Source organism: Papio anubis, chromosome 14 (assembly GCF_008728515.1).
Source record: "Papio anubis isolate 15944 chromosome 14, Panubis1.0, whole genome shotgun sequence".
Lineage (NCBI taxonomy): Eukaryota > Metazoa > Chordata > Mammalia > Primates > Cercopithecidae > Papio > Papio anubis.
In genome coordinates this window covers 73,116,294-73,143,327 of record NC_044989.1, presented here as the reverse complement: position 1 = coordinate 73,143,327, position 27,034 = coordinate 73,116,294, and the positions used below count along the sequence as shown (strand labels likewise).

The 27,034-nt window shown below is 37.9% G+C and overlaps 1 protein-coding gene and 1 non-coding gene across 5 annotated transcripts in view; one reads left to right on the top strand and one right to left on the bottom strand.

Annotated features, from left to right (window-relative positions):
- The window catches only part of EXOC6B (exocyst complex component 6B), a 680,715-nt gene that overhangs the window by 44,830 nt on the left and 608,851 nt on the right, over positions 1 to 27,034 (top strand). The gene's annotated exons all lie outside the window — the stretch shown is intronic.
- On the bottom strand, positions 24,902 to 24,966 carry LOC116270434. Its single transcript, XR_004178469.1, has one exon. It is a non-coding gene; the product is annotated as a small nucleolar RNA SNORD78 (small nucleolar RNA).

Here is a 27,034-nt window from a genome sequence, read left to right as displayed (position 1 = left end):
GGAATGGCTGCATTTACCCAATATCTGTATCCCCATTGTATCTAGGAAGTAACTAACTTGCTTTTGATTTTACAGGCTCATAGGTGGGGGGGACTTGCCTTGTCTCAGATGAGACTTTGGACTATAGACTTTTGGGTTAATGCTGAAATGAGTAAAGACTTTGGGGGACTGTTGGGAAGGCATAATTGGTTTTGAAATGTGAGGACATGAGATTTAAAGGGAGCAGGGTTGGAATGACATGGTTTGCCTGTGTCCCCACCCAAATCTCAACTTCAGTTGTATCTCCCGGAATTCCCATGTGTTGTGGGAGGGACCCGGGAGGCACCCAGGGAGAGGTAATTGAATCATGGTGTATGGTCTTTCCTGTGCTATTCTCATGATAGTGAATAAGTCTCACGAGATCTGATGGGTTTATCAGGGTTTTCTGCTTTTGCTTCTTCCTCATTTTCTGTTGCCGCCACCATATAAGAAGTGCCCTTCACCTCCCACCATGATTCTGAGGCCTCCCCAGCCATGTGGAACTGTAAGTCCAATTAAACCTTTTTCTTCCAAGTCTTGGGTATGTCTTTATCAGCTGTGTGAAAATGGACTAATACACTACCCAAAACAATGTACAGATTCAATGCAATCCTTATCAAAGTATCAATGTCATTTTTCATATAAATAGAAAAAACAATTCTGAAATTCATGTGGAACCAAAAAAGAACCCAAATAGCCAAATCAATTCTGAACAAAAAGAACAAAGCTAGAGGCATCACACTGCCTGATTTTAAAATATATTACTAGGCAATAATAACCAAAACAGCGTGGTATTCATATAAAAATAGACACATAGACCAATGGAGAAGAATTCAGAACCCAGAAATAAATTCACATACTTACAGCTAACTGATTTTTGACAAAGGCACCCAAAGCAGACATCGGGAAAAGGATATCCTCTTTAATCAATAGTGCTGGGAACACTGGATATCCAGATGCAGAAGAATGAAACTGGACTCCCTCACTGTTTACAAAAATCAACTCAAGAAGGATTTAACATAAACATTAAACATAAGACCTGAAACTATAAAGCAACTGGAAGAAAACATAGAGGCAACACCCCAGGACATTGGTCTAAGCAAAGATTTTATGGCTAAGATCTCAAAGTACAGGTAACAAAACAAAAAATAGACAAATAGGAATATACTAAACTAAGAAGCTTCTGCACAGCAAAGGAAATGGTCAACTGTGAAGAGACAACCTGTTGAGTGGGAGAAAATATTTGCAACTCTTCATCCAATAAGGGATAATATCCAGACTATATAGGGAATCCAAACAACAGGAAAAAAATCTCCACAATTATTCTCATTAAAAGTGGGCAAAGGACATGGATAGACATTTCTCGAAAGGAGACATAGAAATGACCAACAGGGGCTGGGTGCAGTGGCTTACTCCTATAATCTCAGCACTTTGGGAGGCCGAGGTGGGCAGATCACGAGGTCAGGAATTCGAGACCAGCCTGACCAACATGGTGAAATCCCGTCTCTACTAAAAATACAAAAATTAACTGGGCATGGTGGTGTCCCAGTGGTGTCCCATTGTCCCAGCTACTCAGGAGGCTGAGGCAGGAGAATCACTTGAACCCAGAAGGCGAAGGTTGCAGTGAGCCGAGATTGCGCCACTGCACTCCAGCCTGGGTGACAGAGCGAGACTCCATCTCAAACAAACAAACGATGGAACAATGGAACACAACTGGGACAGAAAAGAAAAAGAAAAAGAAATGACCAACAGGTGTGTTAAAAATGCTCAACACCACTAATCATCAGGGAAATGCAATCAAAACCATGGATATATTTTACCCTAGTTAGAATGGCTATTATTAAAAAGACAACAACAACAACAACAACAACAAACATATATTAGAAAGGGTATGGAGTAAAGGGAACTTTTATACACTTTCTTGTGAATGTAAATTAGTATAGCCACTATGGAAAACAGTATGGAGGTTTCTCAAAAATAGAACTCTCATGTGATCCAGCAGTCCCACTACAGTGTATTTATTGGAAGGAAAAGAAGCCAGTATATCAGAGCGATACTTGCACTTCCATGCAAACATAGCAAAGCTACAGAATCAACCTAAGTGCCTATCAATGGATGAATGGATGAAGAAAACGAGGTATACACAATGGAATACTGTTCAATTGCAGAAGAAAATGAAATCATGTCATTTGCAGCAATGTGGATGGAATTGGATGTCATTTTGTTGAGTGAATTAAGCCCAGGCCCAGAAAGACAAATATCACATGTTGTCACTCATATGTGGGAACTAAAAACATTAATCTGGAGGTAGAGAATAGAATGATAGATACCAGAGGAGTGGGAGGGTGGGGGTGTGGGAAGGAATAAAAATAAACTGGTTAATGGGTACCGATATATAGTTAGATGGAATAAGTTTTAATGTTCTATAGCAGAGTAGTGTGATTATAGTTAACAATGATGTATTGTCTGTTTAAAAATAGCTAGAACAGAGGACTTGAAATTTTCCCAACATACGGGAATGATTAATACTTGAGGTGATCGACACCTTAAGTATCCTGACTTACTCATTACACAGTCTATACATGTAACAAAATATCACACATTTCCCACAAATATGTAGAAATATTTGTATCAATAAAATAATTTTAAAAAATAAAAAAGAAAAGGTAACTCTAAGCCAAAAAGAAATTATGAGATGCAGAATCCTTGGAGATGGTGATATTTGAACTCAGTCTTGAGGAATGGCTAGGATTTGGATTTGTAGATAAAGGAGATTTAGGCATTCTATAATAGTAGGGAAGAAACAAGAAAAGGTCAAGAAAATATACTTTGTGATGTTGTTAGGATTATATACTCAATTTTTTTTTTTTTGAGACTAAATCTCGCTCTGTTGCCCAGGTTGGAGTGCAGTGGTTTGATCTTGGCTTACTGCAACCTCTGCTTCCCGGGTTCAAGTGATTCTCCTGCCTCAGCGTCCCGAGTAGCTGGGATTACAGGTGCGCACCACCATGCACAGCTAATTTTTTGTATTTTTAGTAGAGACGGGGTATCACCATGTTGGCCAGGCTTGTCTCAAACTCCTGACCTCAAATGATCCTCCCGCCTCGGCCTCCCAAAGTTCTGGGATTACAGGTGCAAACCACTGCGCCCAGCCTATATACTCAATATTTCTTTTTCCCTTCCAGGTACATATAATTGCATGTCCTTTCTCCTTGGAAGTTACTTGTGGCCGTATGATTTATTTTGACCAATCATATATGAGTTGAAGTCATATGAGTCACTTCCAAGTGGAAGTTTTAAGAGTCTCTAATTTTCTTACTGTGCTTTTCCTCTGTCACAGTGACCTGCAGTGCTCTGGCAAACTGGCATGCAGGCCACATGCGATCTGTTGCCAATTTTTGTCAATGCAATTTTATTGAAACATAGCCATACTCATTTGTTTATGTATTGTCTTTGGCAGCTTTTGCACTACAACAGCAAAATTGAATTGTTGTGATAGATGCCATATGTCCCATAAAGCTGAAAATAGTTACTTTGTGGCTATTTACAGAAAAAGTTTACTGACTGTAGATAATTGGCTGCTTCTCAGAGTGAGGACATTGTAGAGGAGAGCCTCATACTGACCCACGATGGACTCACATCATCAGCAAGAAAGAAATCTTTGTTGTTTTAAGCCACTGAAATTTTGAGGTTGGTTGTTATAGTAGCATAATCTAGTCTATCCTGGCAATTAGTCTGTTTATAGGATTAAAAAAATCAGTTTGCTCAGAGAGGAGAAAACCTTGTGGAGAGGAACAGTATGAAGAAAAAATGGATAGAAAGGTTAGGGTAAGATTGGGAAAGTACTAGACTGTTAAGCTCAGAAATTTAGATTTTATTTAGAATCTTCAATATGGATTCAGGACTTGGTATCTTTTTCAAGGGACAGAAGAATAGCATAGCCAGAACTTTATGACAAAAAGATTAATCTACCAATGGTTATATTAATAGGAACATTGGGAGTAGTAATTTAGTTAGGAATTTCATCACTTATAAACACAAAATAAAAATAAAACCCCCTGAAAACCCAATTTAAAAGGAGTTTTTTTTTTTCTTAGTGTAACAAGTTACAAAAACAACCTAACAAGGACTTCCTTATCCTTTTTAATGCTTAATAGCAACCTCAGATTTTCTGTAATTTGAGCTGTTACACAGGGGAGGAAATATCATTGTAAAGGGAATTGTTATAGCTGCTATTGAATTCTTTGTTTACTTTGACTTCCTCTTTTTTAGATAAAGCAAGCACATCATATACTGTCATCTACTCAGTGAAATTTGGTGTCAGATAGCCTAAGGTAGTATTATAAAATGAAAAACAGTCACTTTAGAATTAGGTTCTACTCCATGTCCTGTTGGTTAATCTGCTGTGTGTAGTGTGTATTGAAGGAAACCTTTGTCAGCTTGCCAAGTTACATGAATGCAACTAAGAGCATATAACAACTCTTCAAGATTTAGATAAAATATTTTAGGGCACAGAATACTTCAGGTTTTTAAATGCAGTTTTGTTCTACCTGTACTGTTCTGAAGATAAATAGAAGGAAAAAATAGAACAATAGTAACAAAAAATGCTGAAAAAATCTCTGTATAATTAGGTTATTTTATAGTGTTAGAGCTTATTCTTTTAGTCCTGTTTTGCTCTGCTGGAAGGAATGATTTCTTGTTTTGATTTTATCGTCATAAGGGCATTTGGAAATTTAGAAAATTCATTGTATTGTAGGTATGTTTTTATTGTTTAGTAAGCTATTATTATTTCTTTTATTTTGGAGTTTATATGTTAATAATAGAAAATGTTATGGAGATCATTTTAAAAAAGATATAAGCAGCATACAAATATTTCTTTGCCTTTTTTCCAGATTATGAAACTAATACCTGTAGTGGTTGGGACTCTTTGGTTGCAAGTGACAGAAACTCAGTGTGAATTAACTTAAACAAAAAAGTTTAAGTTACACCAAGCATCTGAAAACATAGGGTCAAGTTGGTGTTAGGTCAGACTGTAAGAAAGGATTTTTGTATTGACCAGAAGGTCTCTTCTCTTTTTCAGACTTGCCTTTTTCTCCACTGTCTTCATCTTGTCCTAAAATTGAATTTTCTCATGAAGCAAGGGGCATACACCAGCAACTTTAGGCATCTATTATAATATCTCTAGACTAAAGAGGAAAAGGACTTTTTTTTTTTTTTTTTTTTTGGTCAGCTTCAGTTATTATAATCTTAGGAAAATGATCTGATTTTCCACCCCTAAGACAATAGTCTAATTCTTACGTGTTCTGGGACCTGGGATGTTATGCTTGGCCCAAACTTAGTCCCCTGTTTAATTTTATGGCTGTGGGGTGTGGAGTGTGTGGTCTTTTGCCAGATAGCATTGATGTGGAGCCTGGGGTCTGACCAAAATAGTTGCCACTATAATGCTTATTAATGTAAATATGGAAATATTTAGAAAAACCTAAAACAGAGCAAAACTATTCATAAACTTATTATTTTAGCATATTTGCTTGATAATTTTTTTACATTTTGAACGTTTTCTATGTCGTTGAAACACACATGCACACACATGTGCATATATAAAAAATTTGTGTATGTATAACATAAATGTATTTATGATGTTGTATAATGTTATGTATATTTTGTATGGGGGCAGCAAGTTATAATATGTACATTTATATAGTATATATAATATAGTGGCAGATAGAGAAATGGATGAATGTGGGATTCTGAGTTTTTATACTTTCTCTGTAATCATGGCTCTACTCACTAGCTTTGTAACTTGGACAAATAATTTATCTTGCCTGTGATTCTGTTTCTTTGTGCAATGAAGGTAATACTGTCACCCTGTATCATGGGTATAGTTTTGGAGTTTAGCAAGATAATAAGTGAAAAGTGTTTAGAACAGTCCTTTATAAGTAGTATACATGAAATAAACATTCGCTGTTGTTTTTATAAATACTATAATATTTATGTTATACTATATATACTATATGGACATATTCACTGTATATGTTAATATTGTATTAACATACAGACAGGTACATGCACATGTTATGTTGTATCCTGCTTTTTTTTTTTAAACTAATATGTTTGTTTGCTCTATTATGTTTTTTAGAAAATTAACAACCCTAAAGAAAATACATTTTAGAACTCCTTGGTGATCTTAACTTTCCTCTGAGGCATGACATTTTGGGAAAAGCTTTACTCGTATATGATAGCCTTTACTCCAAAGGAGTGAAGTCTTTAGAAAGAATGGGAGATGACTAATAGCAAATCTTAGTCATGATTTGTAGTCCTTGGCTTGAATGTGTTTGTCAGATTAGTACATCCCTTTCCTGAACTGAAAGGATAACTGCTTGGCACAAACAGGCTAAAGGTCAACCAGGGCCTCCTCACCAGTGTATGAAATGGTAATTTTTTGGTAACTCGTCTACAGCACATTTGTTCCTACCTATGCAGGCACTAAAGAGTTGATTCTGTTTCTATTGTAAACAGTACATTATTCTAGAAGGAGCAGTATGCGGAACAGGGTTTGGGTACTAGTTTTCTGAACCTTTAAAATAGAAGTAATAATGTCCATTTTTTTCTTGCAGCTATTTTTGGCTTGAAGCTTGTTTTGTTTAGTTTTAGCTCTCCTTTGGTTTGTCCAGTTAATATTATTTTGGTTATTGTTTGCTTAGAATATCTTTTTCCATCCTTTCACTTTCAACCTATTTCTATCTTGGGATCTAAAATGAGTCTTTTATACATGACGTGTAGTTGGATCATGTTGTTACTATTTTTAAAAAGTCCATCATGTCAAAGAAAACAAACAAACGGCAGCAAAAAAGCTCGTCATGTCAATCTTTGCCTTTTAATTGGAAAGTTTAGTCCATTTTCATTCATTGTAATTACTGATAGGGAACGGCTTACTTTTGCCATTTTGCTATTTATTTTGTGTATCTTCTGTATTTTTCGTTCCTTGTTTTTTCCATTACTGCCTTATTTTGTGTTAGATAGGCATTTTCTAGTATACCAGTTTGATTCATTCATTTATAAACTATAAATTTTAACTTATTTTCTTCGTGATTTTTCTGGGGGTTACAATTAACATCTTAATTTATGAATATCTGGTTTGATACTAATTTAGTTTCAATAGTATACAAAATCTTTGTTACTATATAACTCCATTTGTCCTTTTTGTTGTCATAAATTACATATTTATACAATGTATGCTCATCAACAGGGACACGTATTTTTTTATGCAGTCTTTTAAATCATATAGGAAAAAGGAGGAGGTACGAATTAGAAATTCAATAATATTGACTTTTGTATTTACCTATGTAGTTATCCTTTAACAGTGTTCTTTATTTCTTTGTATGGATTTGAGTTACCATTTAGTGTTTTTTCTTTCCAGCCTGAGAGACTTGCTTTAGTGCTTCCTATAGGGCAGGTTTACTAATGACAGAGTCTCAGTTTTTGTTTATCTGGGGATATCTCAATTTCTTTTTCATTTTGGAGGATAGTTTTGCCAGATAATGAATTTTTGCTTAATGGTTTTTTCCTTTCAACATTTTACAAATTTAAATAAAAAATATTTAAAATAACATTTTAAATATGTTATCTCACTGTCTTCTGGTCTCCATGGTTTCTGATGAGAAATTTGCTGTTCATCTTATTGAGGATCCTTAATACACAATGAATTGCTTCTCTCATTGGTTTCAAGAGTCTCAAGACTTTTCTTTTTTTAAGACAGAGTCTCACTCTATTGCCCAGGCTGGAGTGCAGTGGCACAAGGATCTTGGCTCACTGCAACCTCTGCCTCCCAGGTTCAAGTGATTCTCCTGCCTTAGCTTTCCAAGTAGCTGGGATTATAGGCATGCACCACCATGCCCGGCTAATTTTTGTATTTTAGATGGGGTTTCACCATGTTGGCTAGACTGATCTTGAACTCCTGACCTTAGGTGATCCTCCCGCCTCAGCCTCCCAAAGTGCTGGCATTACAGTCATGAGCCACTGCACCCGGCCTGTCTTGTATTTTGACAGTTTGATTATAATGTGCCTTGCTGTGGATGTTTGTGAGTTTATTCTACTTGGAGTTTGTTGAACTTCCTGGAAGTATGTATTCATATTCTTCATCAGATTTAGGAAGTTTTTGGTCATTACTTCTACAAATATTCTTCCAACTTCTTTCTCTTTCTCTCCTTTCCTTTTGGAACTACTATTATATAATGTATGTTATATATGTATTATGTCCCAGATATTCATCTTGTATTAACTTTTATAAATGCATCTCCCCATTTTGGTGTTTATTTTTTCACCTAATTCATATTGCAAATTCTTATACAGAAACTTAACTCTTTTTTTTTCTTTTTTGAGACCTGGCTTTCTCACCCAGGCTGGAGTACGGTGGCATGGCATGATCTCGGCTCACTCAACCTCCGACTCAGGGGCTCAAGTGATCCTCCCATCTCAGCCTCCTGAGTAGCTGGGACTACAGGTGTTCACCACCATGCCTGGCTAATTTTTGTATTGTTTGTAGAGATGAGGTTTCTCCATGTTGCCCAGGCTACTCTCGAATTCCTGAGCTAAAAAAATCTGCCCACATTGGCCTCCCAAAGTGCTGGGATTATAGGTGTGAGCCACCCCTCCTGGCCAGAAGGTTAACATTTTATTGTAGTAAAATCAACCAGTCTTTTTCTTTGTGGCTTCTGAATTTGATATCTTGCTTAGAAGGGTCTTCATTACCTTAAAAGTATAAAAATATGATTCTGAATTCTCTTTAGATATGTAGTATTGATTTCTTAATTGAAATTTTTGCTGAGATAATTGCAGTTTCACATACAGTTATAAGAAATTATATATGTAAGTATATATATGTGTGTGTATATGTGTATTTATCTCTATATGTTTTTATTGCCTGCTCTACACTGATATAATTTATAAGAAATTATAGAGAGACTCCAAGTACCCTTACTTAATTCCCCTCAGTAACATTTTGCAAAACAATGCTATAATATCAAACCAAGACATTGACATTGATATAATTCACCTACATTATTCAGATTTCTACAGTTTTACTATAGGCATTTGTGTGTATGCATTTAGTTCTGTACAATTTTATCTCATGTTGGTATATGTATTCACCACCACAGTCAATATATTGAACTGTTTCATCACTATAATGATTGCTGTGGTACCTTTTTATTTTATTTTATTTTATTTATTTATTTATTTTTTTGAGATGGAGTCTCGCTCTGTCACCCGGGCTGGAGTGCAGTGGCCGGATGTCAGCTCACTGCAAGCTCTGTCTCCTGGGTTCACGCCATTCTCCTGCCTCAGCCTCCCGAGTAGCTGGGACTACAGGCGCCCGCCACCTCGCTGGGCTAGTTTTTTGTATTTTTTAGTAGAGATGGGGTTTCACCGGGTTAGCCAGGATGGTCTCGATCTCCTGACCTCGTTGTGGTACCTTTTTATAATCATATCCACTTCCCTGCTTCCCCATCACTAATTCTGCCAACCACTGTCTCCATTGTTAAAGTTCTGTCATTACAAAATTGCTGTATAAATGAGGTCATTGATGTTGTAACCTTTTGGTATTGTTTTTTCTTTTTCTCAGCATAATTCTCTGGAGATTCGTTTGTTGTGAGCATAAATTGTTTATTACTTTTTTTGTTGAATAGTACTCCATAATATTGTTGTACCACAGTTTATTAACCATTTACCTGTTGAACACCTGGGCTGTTTCTTGTTTTGGGCTGTGGCATAATAATAAATTGCATTTGGTCTTTGACCCTGACTTCTGGCACATAATTCCTAAACTACCTGGAATTTCATAAGTGAGAAGGCGATAGGTTTATGTTTTGTTATTCATAAGAAGCTCCTTTCAACCATACCTGAGTTATGCTAATGAGATAATTCTTGATGAGGCGCTAGATAGCTTTAGGAGAGGGGCTAGTTGCCAGAAAGACCAAGCCTTGATTAGAGGGTTGGAACATTCAACTTCATCCCCCAACCTCCAAGATGGGGAGAGAGCCCTAATCACCAATGGCCAGTAATTTGATCAATTATACCCATGTAATTAAACTTCCTTAATAACTCCTAAACAATAAGGAGTTTCAGAGAGCTTCCAGGTTGGTGAACACATTGAGTTGCTGGGAAGGTGGCATGTCTGAAGGGGACATGGAAGCTCCTTGCATCCCACTCTTTCTCATAACTCTCCCTATGCACCTCTTCCATTTGGATGATCCTGAGTTATATCTTCAATAATAAATCAGTAAGTAAGCAAAGTGCTTAACTGAGTTCTATATTATTCTAGTAACTTATTGAACCTGGTAGGGAGGGGAGGCATCATGGCAACAATTGAATTTGTAGTTGCCTGGGCAAAAACGTGGGACATCTGGGCACCTAGTTTGTGACTGGTGCATGAAGTGGGTCAGTTTTATAGGACTGAGCCCTTAACCTCTGGTCTGATGCTAACTCCAGGAGATAGTGTGAGAATTAATTAGAATTGTGAGACATCAGTAGGTGTCAGAGAATTGATGTTGTAAAAGATACTACATATTTTTTGTCAGGAGGAAAAAGAACCATTCATTGGCTATTATGAATAAAACTGCTGTGAACATTCCTGTACCGAGTTAGATGTATATATATTTCAACATAAGTTAACATTTCTCTAGGGTAGATGCTCAGGAGTGCAGTTGGCTGGACTGTATGGTAAGTGTATGTTTAGTTTTTTTAGTAACTTCAAAAATATTTTTGCAGGTGACTGTACTGTTTTCTATTTCCATCAGTAAAGTATTAGTGATGTAGTTTCTCTGCATTCTCGTCAGCATTTGGCGTTGTCACTAGTTTTTATTTCATCCATTCTGATGTATAGTGATAATTTATTTATTATGATTAGATTTTCAGTTCATCTTTATTATTGTGTTCTACAGAATAACCAGTTTATTATTTCGACTATGTATGCAGAATTTACTGTTGCTACCTGTTCATATTTTCCCTGAGGTAGCTTGTTGCCCTTCTAAAGATTGTCAGTACTTACAAACATTTCTTGTTAGACTGGGTGATAATATTAATGAATGTGTTTTTTGATACTATTTAATGAAATATGTCAACATTTGGAAAACTATACAACCCAGTGAATCAGTATTTTTTAAATGACCAATGCCTGATGTTACAAAATCATGTAAAATATTCATTTGAAGTATAACATAGACTAGTGGGTTTTAATGTAACAAGGTACAAAACATTTACTGATATGGTTTCGGATTTCACCTTGTAACTTTAAGAAAGTATCATTTGTCACATTCTAAAATTATACCAAAGAATATTTATATATAATTATCTGAAAAGTCTTTGAAAATACTTTTTAGTTTTTCAGTTACATGTATTGTGAGGCTGAGTTTTCTTCATATACTTTAACCAAAACTATGCAACTATGCATTGCCATAGGTTGAATGCGGAGACAGCTACAGAATCCAGATGTCTTCTGTTAAGACAGACATTAAAGATACTTTCACAAATGTAAAACAAACTCTTTTAACTGTTTTTTATTTGTATAAAATATACTGCTTAACTTGTAGTGGGTTCATTGTTAATTTTAAATGAATTAATTATTTTCAAGGTTCATCAGTTTTAGTTTTTTCCCCCCAACTTTCTTGAAGTATAATTTTAAAAAGTATATATTTAAGGTATAGAATGTGATGTTTTGATACATATACACGTTGTGAAATGAATACTAAAATTGTGCTAATTAACATATTCATCACCTCACATAGTTGCCTCTTTTTTTTTTTTTTTTTTTTGGTGAGAAAACTTAAGATCTGCCAGGTATGGTAGCTCATACCTATAATCCCAACACCTTGGGAGGCTGAGGTAGGTGGATTGCTTGAGCCCAGGAGTTTCTGACCAACCTGGGCAACGTGGTGAAACCCCATTTTTACAACAAATATGAAAAAAATTAGCTGGGCATGGTGGCTCATGCCTGTTGTCCCAGCTACTTGAGAGGCTAATGTGGGAGGATCACCTGAGCCTGGGAGGTTGAGGCTGCAGTGAGTCGTGATTGCACCACTGCCCTCCAGCCTGGGCAACAGAGTAAGATTCTGTCTCAAAAAAAAAAAAAAAGAAAGAAAGAAAAGAAAATCTATGATCTACTGTCTTAGCAAATTTAAATTATACAATATAATAATATTATTAGCTATAGTTCCATGTTGTACATGTTCTTTTATAGTTCTCTGTGGTTCTTTTGTAGCTCTCTACATTTCTTTTGGACGATTATTTTGAAATCTTTGTCAGACAGTTTGTAGATCTTCATTTCTTTATGGTTGGCTACTGGTGCTTTATTTTGTTCCTTGGGTGGGGGGATTATGGTTTTCCTGTTTATTTGTGATCCTTCTGGCTTTGGTTTGGTAGTTGTGCATTTGAAGATGTAGGTACCTCTTCCAGTCTTTACAGGCTGGCTTTGGCAGGGAAAGCCCATCACCAGTCAGCCTACTCAGAGTCTCTGACCAGGCTGATTGGTTGAGTGCACAGGTTGACTTTCTTCTGGAGTCCCTGGGTAGGCTGGCCTGGTCCCTGGGTCAGCAGGTAGGCATTCCAGGCGCCTGAGTTTACAAGATCAGTCCTGTTGCCTGGGTGTGGGTGTGGGCCTGGATTCTGGGGTCATGGGGATCAGCCTGGTAAAAGGATCTATGGGTTGGGCCTGGCAATGGGGTGCAGGGGCAGGCCTGAAGCTTGGATCCACAATGACTAACTGGCAATAGGGCAGTCTTGGCGTCTCTTTCCATGGAGATGAGCCTGGTGCCTGGTACCATGTGGCTGGGCCTAGAACCTGTTTCTGTGGGAACTTGCCTGGCACCAGGTTCTATTGGGCAGGCCTGAAGCCTGGGGTTTTGGGGGCCAGCCTGGCACTGGAGCTTGCCTTAAGCCTGGTCCTGCAGTGGCAGGCCTAGAGCCTTAGGTCACTGGCTGTCTGTCCTTGTGTTGGACTTGGCCTGGAGCTTGGGTACATGGCAGCTGACCTGGCACCCAAATTCACCGGGGCAGGCCTGGGGCTGGGGTCCCCAGTGAAGTAGGGTACTCATATCATTCTCGTTTTCCTCCAGCAAGGGTCTCTCTTGTGAGCTTGGGGGAAGGGAATCATGGATAATGTGAAGCTGTCTTTCATACCCTCTTTAATGTGTATTTTCTTATTTCTGCATTCTACCCAGATGCTATAATCTCTCACCTGGATTCCTTAGTTCTTTTGAATATATTTTTGTACTTGGATGTTTGTTCAAACTGATGTTTCTGTGAAAGGATGCGTGTTGGAAACTCCTATTCTGCCATCTTGCTAACATCACTCCTCAGTTTTAATATCTAAAATAGCACATACTCAGATATATATATATTTCATATAAGCGAAAGCTCTTTAGGGTACTCAGTAATTTTTATTTTTCCTCTTTTCTTTCTTTTTTAGAGATATGGTCTCACTCTGTTGCCCAGACTGGGCTTGAACTCCTGGCCTTAAGCAATCCTTCCACCTTGGCCTCACAAAATGTTGAGATTACAGATGTTAGCCACCACATCCAGCCTCTCAGTAATTTTTAATAATGTAAGGTGGTTTTTTGTCCATAAATTTGGTGAAACTGCTTGTTTAGATAAAAAGAAACTGAAGAGACATGACAACAAAATGTAATTCATGATCTTAGACTGGATACTTTCCAGTAGGAAATGAAAATGTTCTAAAGAGTATTATTGGGATGATCTTCAAAATTGGAATTTGGACTGTGGATTAGATTATAATTGTATCAATGTAAATTTCTTGAATTTGATAATGGTACTATCATTATGTAAGAGAGGAGGTACACACTATAGTTTTACAGGCATGATATATGAAGCCTACTTACAAATGGTTTAGAAAAATAAACATACATATACATATATATGTAGGAAGAAAATGATAAAACAAATATGGCAAAAATTAGTGAACCCTGCATAAAGGCTATACAAGAGTTCTCTGTGCAATGTGAAGTTATTTCAAAATAAAAATTACAATCATAAAGTAATATAATGAATATCTTAGAAGCAATGTTTACAAATTAATTGACGAATGTTTTATTGTGCTTGTGATGACTGAAATGTTTTCAGCAGTTGAAGACACTTCCGGTTATGTAATAACTTTGTAGTTGTCACCACTTTTCAGGGGATACTCTTTATGCTCTGCTGCCCCCTAGTGACTTTATGCTCATCAGCAGTTGTTTCTTCCAAGCGTAGTAAGTTGGAAATTTAGAGCACTATAATCATTAAAAAAAACAGTGTCAGGTGAAATAATTTTTCTGGGGGCGAGGGGGAAGACAGTACCATGAAGCCATATCTAATGGCCTACTTTTTTTCTTTGAATTTTTAAAAAATTGTATTTTTGTTCTTGTGGTTCCTTTGTATTGCATCCTCAGTTCTCTCTCTCTCTCTAAATGTAGTATTTACTGGTTTCTCACCCAAGGGCAACAATGAAACTTAACTTGTGTACTCTTGTCTTATTCCTTCCTCTTAGCATTAAATATCAGGGAATAGTATTATCTTAGTGCTTTACTTTGTAGTCAAGCATACTTAATTTGGCCCCTAATCTCTCATTTGTAATCCCCAAATCCTAAAGGCTCTAAAAACTATTTGGTGTGAAAACCTGCCTTAATTCATTTGGCAAGAAAACCTGATGTGAGCTGACTTAATATATTAATAATCTTTATATTTATCACTTTTTTGAATATTCCTATATTTTCCTGCTGAAATATGAATGTGTTTGATTATGGAATGCTTCTTAAGATCTTACTGGGATGTTACATAATATGTGACAAATGAGCTCTATTTTTTTAAAATGTACGGAATTTGGTATTGTGAAACATTTTGCTACAAGGATTTTCAATTAGGGATTGTAGACCTGTAGTTGATTTGCCTAGCTTTGACTCACAGTTACTGGTATGAGACAGTTGACTAGCTTATTCTACTTTCCATCTTCTCTCTTTTTTTTCTTAGGTGTATAATTTTTATGTACTATTTTTATGTATCATACTTGATCACTTTTAATCTGACTTTGTTTTTGTCTTAGAGTTGCAGTTAAATATATTCAGTCTTCATTGACATGCTTTTTTTATTGAAGTTTTCCCTGTCATCTAGTTGGGTTTGAGTTCTTCCTCTAGTAGTTGCCTTAAGAAGGACTTATGTGAGCAACAATTTTTGAGTCATTGTATATTTGAATTTTAGCTCTATAGACTTTATATTCAAAGGCTAGCTTGGTTGAAATTAAAATTCTTGGCTCATGTTTTGTTTCCTTGAGCATCTTGTCTTCTGGTATTCAATGTTGCTGTGGAGAAGTCTGATACTTGCTGGTTTTTCTTTTTCCCCAAGGGCTTATTCTTTATTATTATTATTTTTGGCTGTCTATTGACTCTTCTTCTTCCTATTTTATTTTATTTCTGAGATGGAGTCTTGCTCTGTCACCGAGGTTGGAGTGCAGTGGCACAATCTTGGCTCACTGCAACCTCCACCTCCAGGGTTCAAGCGATTCTCCTGTCTCAACCTCTTGAGTAGCTGGGATTACAGGCACGTGTCACCACACTCCCCTAATTTTTGCATTTTTAGTAGAGACAGGGTTTTGTCATATTGGCCAGGCTGGTCTCGAACTCCTGACCTCAGGTGATCTGCCCGCTTTGGCATCCCAAAGTGCTGGGATTACAGGTGTGAGCCACTGGGCCCGGCCTTTCCTTTTTTAATCATTAGACATTACTCAAAGAATTTCAGCATGTATCCTTGACTCATTAAAGCGTAATATAAATTAATATTTTTGTCACTTCTTGACACTGCTAGGAATATGTAATACTTTTTCATTTATCCTTTCCCATGTCTTACACTGTTGTCATGAATTTTAATTTTACATGTAATTTTGTTCCCACAGAACATTTTCCTTATTATTTCGTAGAGTCACCATTCATATATGTTTACTCTTTTGTTTGATTCTTCATTTCCTCCTCCATCTCTGTGCTTCATTTTAAGGTCACTTTTCCTTTTATATGCAGAACTCCTTTTAGCATTTCTTTTAGTGAAGGACTCATTTATTTTGTTTGTATGAGTAATGTCTGTATTTCACCTTATTTTAAAATTGCGGTAAAATATACATAGCATATACTTTACCATTTTAACCATTTTTAAGGGTACAGTTCAGTGGCATTAGGTATAGTCACATTTTTCTGTAACCAATACTGCCACCTATCTCCAGAACTTGCCTAATCCCAAGTAGCTGGGACTATAGGCACATGCCACTGTGGCTGGCTAATTTTTTTTTGTAGAGACAGGGTTTAGCTTTGGCGCCCAGGCCCAGTCTTGAACTCCTGGCTTCAAGTAATATTCTTGCCTCAGCCTCCCAAGGTGCTGGGATTACAGGCGTGAACTACCATGACTGGCCAAGTATAGTTTTCTTTACATTCATCATGCTTTGGGTTTATAGGGCTTGAAACTATGGACTAATATCTTTCATAGGTTTTTAGAAATACTTGGCTATGATGTCTTTAAGTATTGCATCTGCACAATTATACAATGATAAAATTTCTTTCAGGGGAGTTACAGATTTAAAAATATTTTCACAATATCAGTTAGACGTTATTTACTTTAAAAAAAAAAAAAAAGCTTAGGCTGGGCACAGTGTCTCACGCTTGTAATCCCAGCACTTTGGGAGGCTGAGGCAGGCAGATCACTTGAGGTCTGGAGTTTGAGACTAGCCTGACCAACATGGAGAAACCCTGTCTCTACTGAAAATACAAAATTAGCCGAGCATGGTAGCGCATGCCTGTAATCCCAGCTACTCCAGACGCTGAGGCAGGAGAATCGCTTGAACCCGGGAGGCGGAGATTGCAGTGAGCTGAGATCGCACCATTGCACTCCAGCCTGGGCAAGAAGAGCGAAACTCTGTCTCAAAACAAAAAAAAATAAATAAAAAATAAAAAAGCTTGCTTTCTCCTAGGGGAATAGAATTGAGTTTATTAGAGGCTGCATGATATGAAAATATCATTGTTTCAGTGGTGAATATTATTTATACTTGTATGTTCTTTTATTTAATTTATTCTTCAGTTTCTCTTTCTTTCTTTCTCTCCTTCCTTCCTTCCTTCCTTCCTTCCTGCCTTCCTGCCTTCCTGCCTTCCTGCCTTCCTTCCTTCCTGCCTTCCTGCCTTCCTGCCTTCCTGCCTTCCCTTTCTCACTCTGTCCCCCACGCCAGAGTCTAGAGTGCAGAGGCATGATCTCAGCTCACTGTAACCTCTGCCTCCCGCGTTCAAGTGATTCTCCTGCTTCAGCCTCCTGAGTAGCTGGGATTACAGGCCTGCGACACTATGCCCAGCTAACTCTTATATTTTTAGTAGAGACGGGGTTTCGCCATAGTTGTCCAGGCTGGTCTTGAACTCCTGACCTCAGGCGATCTGCCTGCCTTGGCCTCCCAAAGTTCTGGAATTATGAGCGTGAGCGACTGCACTTGGCTTTTTTTTTTTTTTTTTTTTAAAAAAAACAAGGCCTCTCTATCTCCCAGGCTGGAGTGCAGTGGTCTCATCTCTGCTCACTGCAACCTCAGCCTCCTGAGTAGCTGGGACCACGGGTGCATGCCACCACGCCTGGCTAATTTTTCTGTAGAGATGGGGTTTTGCCATGTTTCCCAGGTTGGTCTCAAATTCCTAGTCTCAAGCAATCCGCCAGCCTCGGCCTCCCAAAGTGTTGGGATTGCAAGCGTGAGCCACTGTGCCTGGCTCAGTTCCAATTTTTAATGTGGCTAATGTCAACAAACATAACACATATACAAAAGTTCTTGGGAAACCCAAGGGATATATATATATATTTGAGACGGAGTTTTGCTCTGGTTGGAGTGAAATGGCGTGATCTTGGTTCGCTGCAACCTCCGCCTCCCGGTTTCAAGCGATTCTCCTGCCTTAGCCTCCCCAGTTGCTAGGATTACAGGCGCCCACCACTACACCCCGCTAATTTTTTGTATTTTTAGTAGAGACGGGGTTTCACCATGTTGCCCAGGCTTGTCTCGAACTCCTGACCTCAGGTGATCCATCCGCCTCGGCCTCCCAAAGGGCTGGCATTACAGGCGTGAGCCCCTGCACTCGGCCAGGAAACTCAATATTTTTTAGAACATAAAAATAGTGCCAGGCAAAAAGTTTTGAGAACTGCTGACTGAAGGCTTTTGATGGTGTCCATGTTTCATTTTTCTTACATTCTTCTGTATTTTACATCCTTTCCTTTCCTTGTTCTCTTTGTGCTTCAGTGTGGATATTTTCTCTTTTTTTTTTTTTCCGAGACAGGGTCTCACTCTGTCACCCAAGCTGGAGGGCAGTGGTGATCTCGGCTCATTGCAACCTCCGCCTCCCGGTGTCAAGCGATTTTTGTGCCTTAGCCTCCCGAGTAGCTGGGATTACAGACGCGCACCACTGTGCCTGGCTAATTTTTACATTTTTGATAGAGACGAGTTTTCACCATGTTGGCCAGGTCTCCAACTCCTAACCTCAAATGATTCACCTGCCTCGTCCTTCCAAAGTGCTGGGATTACAGGCGTGAGCCACCGTGCCCAACCTCAGTGTGGATTTTTTCAATTGACTTATTTGCTGGTAAACCATTTATAGAGTTCTGAATTTTTAAAACCCAGTTCTGAGTTTTCTCCAGTTTTATAATAAAAAAACAAATTGTAAGGCTGTAGTGAAATTCTCCATCTTTTCATCTGTTTTGTTCTTTTCTTCTTTTCTTGTCATATTAATCATAGCCATTTTAAAAGTTCTTATTTGATAAGTTCAACATTTAGATCATCTGTGAATCTCTTCTCTTGGCACGCCTGGTAATTTTGGACTGAATAGACATTAAAAAAATTGTGGAGGTTTTGGATGGTGTTTTCTTCCTTAAGTGAAGGTCCCTCCCCTCTGCCCCCAGTTTCTGGTAAGGCAGATGGTATGGCAATATTTAATCCAGTCAACGACTGAGCTGACTAAATCTGGGGTTCACCTTTAGTCAGGGTGTGACTGTCTCTGGCTCATTACTGCCTTATGCTGTAGTCCTCCAGACATTCCAAAGAGCCTGGAGTGATGACTAGGAGCTCTTCCCTTGGTAGATCCTTAATTCTTTTCTTTCCTTTATACCTCAAGACTAGCTAACATTCTGTTGGCTTCTCTGAGTCTTTTTGCTTATCTTAACCTCTCTCCTTGTGTAGCGTAAGAATTCAGCAAATGTGTTGAGAAAGTAAGTGTTATGTTCTCTTCCCATTTTTCCTCTTCAGGATTCTAACCTTGTATGCCTCTAATTTAAGGTACCAGGGTTCTCTAAAACTGTCAAAAGCTGATTTTCCTGCCTTTCGGTCTTGGCTTTCTGCTTGTTCCCTTTACTGGGAACTTCAGCCTCTTGAATGCAGATTTGGTATTTACCTTGAGGGAGAAAAAGTGACTGAAGAATATTAGCTGACCCATTCTTACTATTCCCCTCTTCTCCAGTGTTTTGTTCCCTTAATTTCTGGTTGCTGGAGCAGTTCTGTTTTTTGTTTTTGTTTTCATTTTTTTGAGATAGAATCTTGCTCTGTCACCCGGGCTGGAGTGCAATGGCACAATCTCGGCTCACTGCAACTTCCACCTCCGGGTTCAAGCGATTCTCTCACCTCAGCCTCCCCAGTAGCTGCGATTACAGGCACCTGCCGTCATGCCTGGCTAAGTTTTGTATTTTAGTAGAGAGGGGGTTTCACCATGTTAGCCAGGCTGGTCTTGAACTCCTGACCTCAGCTGATCCGCCCACCTCAGCCTCCCAAAGTGCTGGGATGATAGGCGTTAGCCACCGCGCCTGACTGCCTGAGCGGTTCTGTTAGTCAGTCAGGAAAGAATATCATAAATAGGTATGCAGAAGACCTGGAGAAGCATTCGTTTATTTATTTTTATTTTAAATTTTTTTGAGAGAGAGGGTGTTGCTCTGTTGCCCTGGCTGGAGTGTACTGGAGCTCACTATAGTCTTGAACTCTTGGTCTAAAGCTATCCTCCTGCCTCAGCCTTTCAAGTAGCTGGGACTACAGGCATGTGCCACCATGCCCAGCTAATTTTTAAAAAATTTTTCTTCCTAAATGGAAGGTACCTTATTAAGTAAAAAAAAAATTTGTATATATATATATTTGTAGTGATGAGGTCTCACCGTGTTGCTCAGGCTGGTAATGAACTCTTGGGCTCAAGTAATCCTCCCACCTTGGCTTCCCAAAGCGCTTGGATTATAGGTGTGAGCCACCATACCTGGCTGGGAGTATCACTTTAGATTGGAGCAGAAGAAACGAGAATTTCAAGAAAGAGATTTACAGACAAAGGGATTCCAGCCAGGAAGGAATGGCAATATTAGTAGACAATCTGGCTTAAAAGTGAAGAATATTTGTATAGTTAAAATAATGCAAATGTTATTTGTTTGCAAACATAAAGTATGGGCCATCTATGAAAAACAATTAGGAGCCTGTAATCCCAGCACTTTGGGAGGCCGGGATGGGCGGATCACGAGGTCAGGAGATCGAGACCATCCTGGCTAACACGGTGAAACCCGTCTCTACTAAAAATACAAAAATGGCGGTAGAGGGTAAAGCGGCGCCTGTAGTCAATACTCGGGAGGCTGAGGCCGAGGAGAATGCGTGAACCGGGGAGGCGGGGCTTGCAGTGAGCTGAGATCCGGTACTGCACTCCAGCCTGAGGCGACAGCGGAACTCCGTCTCAAAAAAAAAAAAAAAAGAAGAGAGAAAAACAATTAGGATTATAGAACAGAATATATGTGTTTATCAACTTTATCAGTATAAAATTCATTTCCACATTTGGGGAAAGTAAGGAAAAGATATAAAGAGAAAGTAAGGGGGCCAGGCACTGTGGCTCATGCATGTCATCCCAACACTTTGGGAGGCCGTGGAGGATTGGTTGAGCCAGGGTTTGGGAACCAACCCATTAACATAGTGAATCCACATCTCTACAAAAAATGAAAAAATTAGCTGGGTGTTGTGGCACATGCCTATAGTCTCAGCTACTCTGCAGGCTGAGGTGGGAGGATTGCTTGAGCCTGGGAGGTCAGGGCTACAGTGAGCTGTGATCACACCACTGCACTCCAGCCTGGGCAACAGAGTGAGACTCTGTCTCAAAAAAAAAGAAAAAAAAAAAAAGAGAAAATAAGGAGGAGGTAATGCTTCATTTTGCATAGTTGGGAATCAAGATAATCTGTTGTTAGTAATACAAGAAACAAAAGCATAACTATATTATTTATATTACAAAAGCAATCTTTAGAAAAACAAAAAGGGATATATAAGTATTGAGAGGAGAGGAAAAGGAATGACATGGTATGATGAGGTAATTTTTGATCAATTATAATAGGAAATAGACAATATCTCAATGGATAAAGGGAAAATGGCAGTATTATCTTTTTAAGACAAGGGCTCGCTCTATTGCCCATGCTGGAGTACAGTAGTACAATCACAGCTTACTGGAGCCTTGACCTCCTGGGCTCAAGTGATCCTCCCACCTGAGCCTCCCGAGTAGCTGGGACTACAGGCATGCCACCACACCCGACTAATTTTTATATTTTTTGTAGAGAAAAGGTTTCACCATGTTGCCCAGTTTGGTCTCAAAGTCCTGGGCTCAAGCAATCTGCCTGCCTTGGCTTCTCAAGCTGCTGGGTTTACAGGTGTGAGCCACTGTGCCCAGTCAATATTATATTATTTGAAGATATGGGCTTACTTCTCAAAAATTAAAAATGGAAGCATTTATAAAAGTTCAAATTGGGCCAGGTGTGGTGGCTTATGCCTGTAATCCCAGCACTTTGGGAGGCTGAGGCAGGGCAGATTGTTTGAGGTAGGAGTTCGAGACCAACCTGGCCAACATGGTGAAAACCCATCTCTACCAAAAAATACAAAAATTACCCGGGCATGGTGGCATGCACCTGTAGTCCCAGCTACTTGGGAGGCTGAGACAGGAGGATCCCTTGAGTCTGGGAGGTGTGCAGTGAGCCAAGATCATACCACTGCACGCCAGCCTGGGTGCCAGAGTGAGACCCTGTCAAAAAAAAAAAAAAAAGAAAGAACACGTTCCAATTGACTTTCTCTGGAAAACAGGAATGGAAATTCAAGAAGCTCAAACAACTCCTTGAGCAGGATAAACATAAACAACAAAACAACACCAAGGTACTATACAAAGGAATGACAACAACAGCTCTAAATACAGGAAGGGGGAAATGGAAGTATACTCAATTAATTATAAAGAAAACAGGAAAAGAGGAAATAATTTATGTTAACACAATTACCTATATGACTAGATTTAACTCTGTTATCTTGCTGTTTGTTTTTTGTTTGTCTCATCTTTTTTTTTCCCTTTATTTCTCATTTCATATTCTCCTTAACTGAATTAGAACAACTAAATATTTTTAAAGATTCCATTGTTAGGTATACCTTCTTCGTGTTTTTTGTTTTGTTTTGTTTTTAGTGGTTACTTTAGGGTTTACAGTATGCATCTTTAAGTTATCGCAATGTGTTTTCAAATGCTATTATACGTCTTTATGTATAACATACAATCCTTAAAACAGTATATTTTCATTTCACCCATTGATCTTTGAATTATCGTTAATTACATTTTACTTATACACGTGTTTTGAATTCCATAGTTCATTATCATTATTTTTGCTTTGAACAAAATAATGTTTTTAGTTATTTTTTAAAAGAAATTTTAAAATAATAAAAATATTTTGTGTGTTCCTGTATATTTACCAGTTTATTTGCTCCTTATGCTTTTGTGAAGATCCAGATTTTGAACAGATTTTATATTATATTTGCCTGAGGAACTTACTTTAACAATTTTTATAGTACAGGTCTGCTGACAACAAATTTTCTAAGATTTTGCTTTGTTGATGGATATGTTTGCTGGGTATAAAATTCTTGATTTACAATTTTTTTTCCTTTAGCACTTTTCAGATATTTTTCCATTGTCTTCTTCGTTATATAATTTGGATGAGAAGTCTGCAGTCATTCTTTCTTTGTGTTTTGTGTGTTATTTTCTTCCCTCTGCTTTTGCTGTTAAGGTTTATTTTTCTTTATTAGTGTTTGTTAGCAACTCCAAGAAGCCTTTTCTGACTAATCCATTTCTGTACTGAACATTCCTTTATTTTTCATTGCTGTATCACCTAAGTGTAACAGATTTAAATGTTGTATTACTTTATACACAGGTTTTTTCTTTTCTTTTTTTTTTTTTGAGACGGAGTCTCACTCTGTTACCAGGCTGGAGTGCAGTGGCACCATCTCGCCTCACTGCAACCTCTGCCTCCCAAGTTCAAGCAATTCTGCTGCCTCAGCCTCCCAAGTGGCTGGGACTACAGGCACATGCCACCACGCCCAGCTAATTTTTGTATTTTTTGTAGAGATGGGGTTTTACCATGTTGGCTAGGATGGTTTTGATCTCTTGACCTTGTGATCTGCCCACCTCAGCCTCCCAAAGTGCTGGGATTACAGGCATGAGCCACCACGCCTGGCTTTTTTTCTTTTTTTTTAAATTTGAGATGAGCAGTATATTGCTCAGGGTGATCTTGAACTCCTGGGCTCAAGAGAACCTCTGACCTCAGCCTCCTGAGTAGCTGGGATTACAGGCATGTGCTACCATCCTTAGCCATTGAACAGTTTTATAATTACCTTTCATTGTGGTTTCTTATTTCCTTACTAATTATAGTATGGGCACCCTCAAAGGAAGATACTCTTTTCTTTTTGTTTTTAGTAAGTTCTCAGTAAATAGATACTAAATGAGCCTATGGCAGGAAAATGCCCAAACCATATAACATAGCCAATATTGTTAAATTTCTGAGAAAACAGTGTCCATTTAATTTTCTGAGGCCATTTATTTTATTATTTAATAGTCAAATCTCTCTTGCCCTTTAAAAGTCTACTTTAGTTTGGTTCATTTTGAACATTAGAAAAAAAAGATGCTGCTACTTTCCCTCTTTAAATAAATAATCAAGTTACACTATAGATTGGAGAGCTAGAATGTGGTGGTGATATTTCATAACTTTGGGAGAGTGCCCTAAATATAACACTTCGGAGAAGTAATTTATTGGTAAGCAACTTTGTTTCTTCAACGATGATTGGGGTCATAGTAGGTCATCACTTTGTTGAGTTTAGAGTTCACCTATGTAGAATATCAGATTCTCTAAAGAAGTTACATAGCCCAAACAAGATTGATCTATTGATAATGGAAGAGTAATGAAAATGTACAGGAGGCCTCAGGTAGATATCTAATACATTTTAATCATACATCTTTTTTTTTTTGAGACAGAGTCTTGCTCTTCACCCAGGTTGCAGTGCAGTGGCACAATCTTGGCTTACTGCAACCTTCTCCTCCTGGGTTCAAGTGATTCTCCTGCCTCAGCCTCTTGAGTAGCTGGGATAATAGGTGCACACCACCATGCCCAGCTAATTTTTGTATTTTTAGTAGAGACGGGGTTTCGCTGTGTTGGCCAGGCTGGTCCTGAACTCCTGACCTCAGGGGATTCACTCGTCTCAGCCTCTGAAAGGGTTGGGATTACAGGCGTGAGCCCCTCTGCCTGGCATCATATGTCATTTTTGAGAGAAGTGAAATTTGCTTTCCACCATTACCCATTGTAATTTCTTAATTCCTTGTATTGAACTAATGCAGTTTTAGTGGTCTCTGTTTTCAGAAAGGTGTCTCTTAACATGTTAAGCTTTATCTTAAAATATTTGTATTGTTGGTTTAGTTTTTCCTCAACTTTTATGATTTGAGTTTTGTTATCACTTGTGTTAAATTTTATTTTGATTGCTCTAGGACCATTTTTTCAAATAAATTCATGTAGATCAAGGTTGTTTCAGGTCTTTTTTTTTTTCTTCTTCAGTGTTAACTTTGTCTACATGCTCATTTCAGGTCAGACATTTGATGAACATAATTACGTGTTTCAGGTTTTAGTCTTACCATTCATAGTATTAAAAATAAAGTCAACTTAGTATTATTTATGTAGATTAACATATAGTTGATTTCTTGATCTAAGTAGAAAGTAAAATTATTGAATAGAGTGGACACCAAGATGACTTCATGTAGAGACAGTTGAAAAAGTGAGGTCTTACTCTAAGTCTATGACTGTCACTAAACTAACACTGTCTTGAAACCTAGAAGGTTATGTATCAAAGCTTACTGTATGATATGCCAGGGCAGTTTGATGGGAGTATGATCCAGATCATTGGTTCTGGATGCTAACATTTGGAAATGATTTCTTTGGTGGAGCATCTATGACCTTGGAACTATGAATTACCTTAAAATTTCTTTTCAAGAGAAGAAGCATTTGAGAGGAAGGGTAAAGAAAATATTTTGTTTATAATTTGCTATAACAATGATTTAATACAGTTTAATATTAAACAGCTCTGGAGACCTAAAATTTATCTCAGTTGGTTTTCACTGGTGTTTCTGTCTGACACATGGTGTGAATCAACTGTCCTTGCAACTTGAAAGAGCAGAGAGTTCACTGAGGTAACTCCCTTGTTCTGGGAATTGTTTCCATTGTGCCTTCAAAAGGTAGGGACATGAAAAGCTTTGGCTTGTGGCAAATTCTCTCCAAGTTGGACACAGTTGGGGGGCTGAATATTGGCTTAAGGAAGTGAGGTTGGTGGCTTTTTCTATTTCCTGGACTTTTTCTAAAGAATCAATATTAACTTTTTCAAGTCTCTACTTGACGTTATGTGATTAACAGTCTTCCCTGTTAAAACTGGAAACCAGCAAATCTCCGTTTAAATGTTGGTGCATGCCAGGGTTCTTCGGTTCTTCTTTCTTAGATTCTAGAGTTTTTTGGGTTTCTGCCCTTTCCCACACTGGATTTTTTCTTTTGTGAAAATCTTTCTGTACCTACTTAACAAAGAGAAACATTGAAATGAAAAGTTGAAATGGCAAAGTCATTGTCCCAAAAGGTCTCACAAGACTGGAAAAATGGACCATAGTTAATAGTAGTAACTTGTAGATTCAGAGTCTCAACTACCTGCATATAGCAATATAGAAAAGCACATGGAAAAATTTTATGACTCTGAGTTCAATATACAGCGTGATATGACTGTCAAGACTGCATAAGCATTAGTATTAGGCTGTTAATAGGAGCTAAGTAACAAGGTTAAAGGAGATGGGCCTTATTTGTCTACTTTGACCATGCTTGATTTAAAAATTGTTAATATTTATAGAATGTTTTCTGTATGCCAGGCACTGTTCAGAATTCTAACATTATCTCATTTAATCTTCACACAGCAACTGTATGAAATGGTTTCTGCCATTATCTGCATTTTGCTGATGTGGAAACTGAAGTATACAGAGGTTTAATAAACTTGCCCAAGATCACACAGCTATTAAGTGGCAGAACTAAGGCTCAGATCCTGAAAGTCTGTATGTGAAGCCTGTGTTCTTGCTCACTGTGCTATACTGCCTTTGTTGTTACACTTAAAGAAAAGTGACTGCTGGAACATGTCCAGAGGGTAAAACTAGAATTGAAAGGCTGTTTATATGTAGAATAGTTGAATAATTTGAGATTGTTTAGTCTGGAGAGGGAAAAAAAGGGATCACGGACTTGTTCTCTCTGGTCTTTTTAGGGCAAAAATAATTTAAATGGTGAAAATTATAGAAAGGTAAGTTTTAGTTTTGTATAAGAACTTTGCAACAGCTGTTGAAATGGGATTCTTTGCCTTGCAGTGAACTTCTTTTTACTAGAGATGTTCCAGCAGAACCTGGACTAGTATTTATGGACATAGCTGGAAAATCTGTTATGTCTGTGAAATTGGACTGGATCATCTCTGAGGTTCCTTTTTTCCCTGTACACTTCAGTGTTAAAGAGAGTTTATTAAAATGGGCTAGTCTATACTGTCCTCAAACAAATGCTTCTAGAAAAAACACACAAAATTGTTTCCTAATGGAAACATGGCACCTATGATGTGAGAAGAGGGGGACCAGATTTATTTTCGTCTAAAATGTTTTTTTTGTAAATAGCT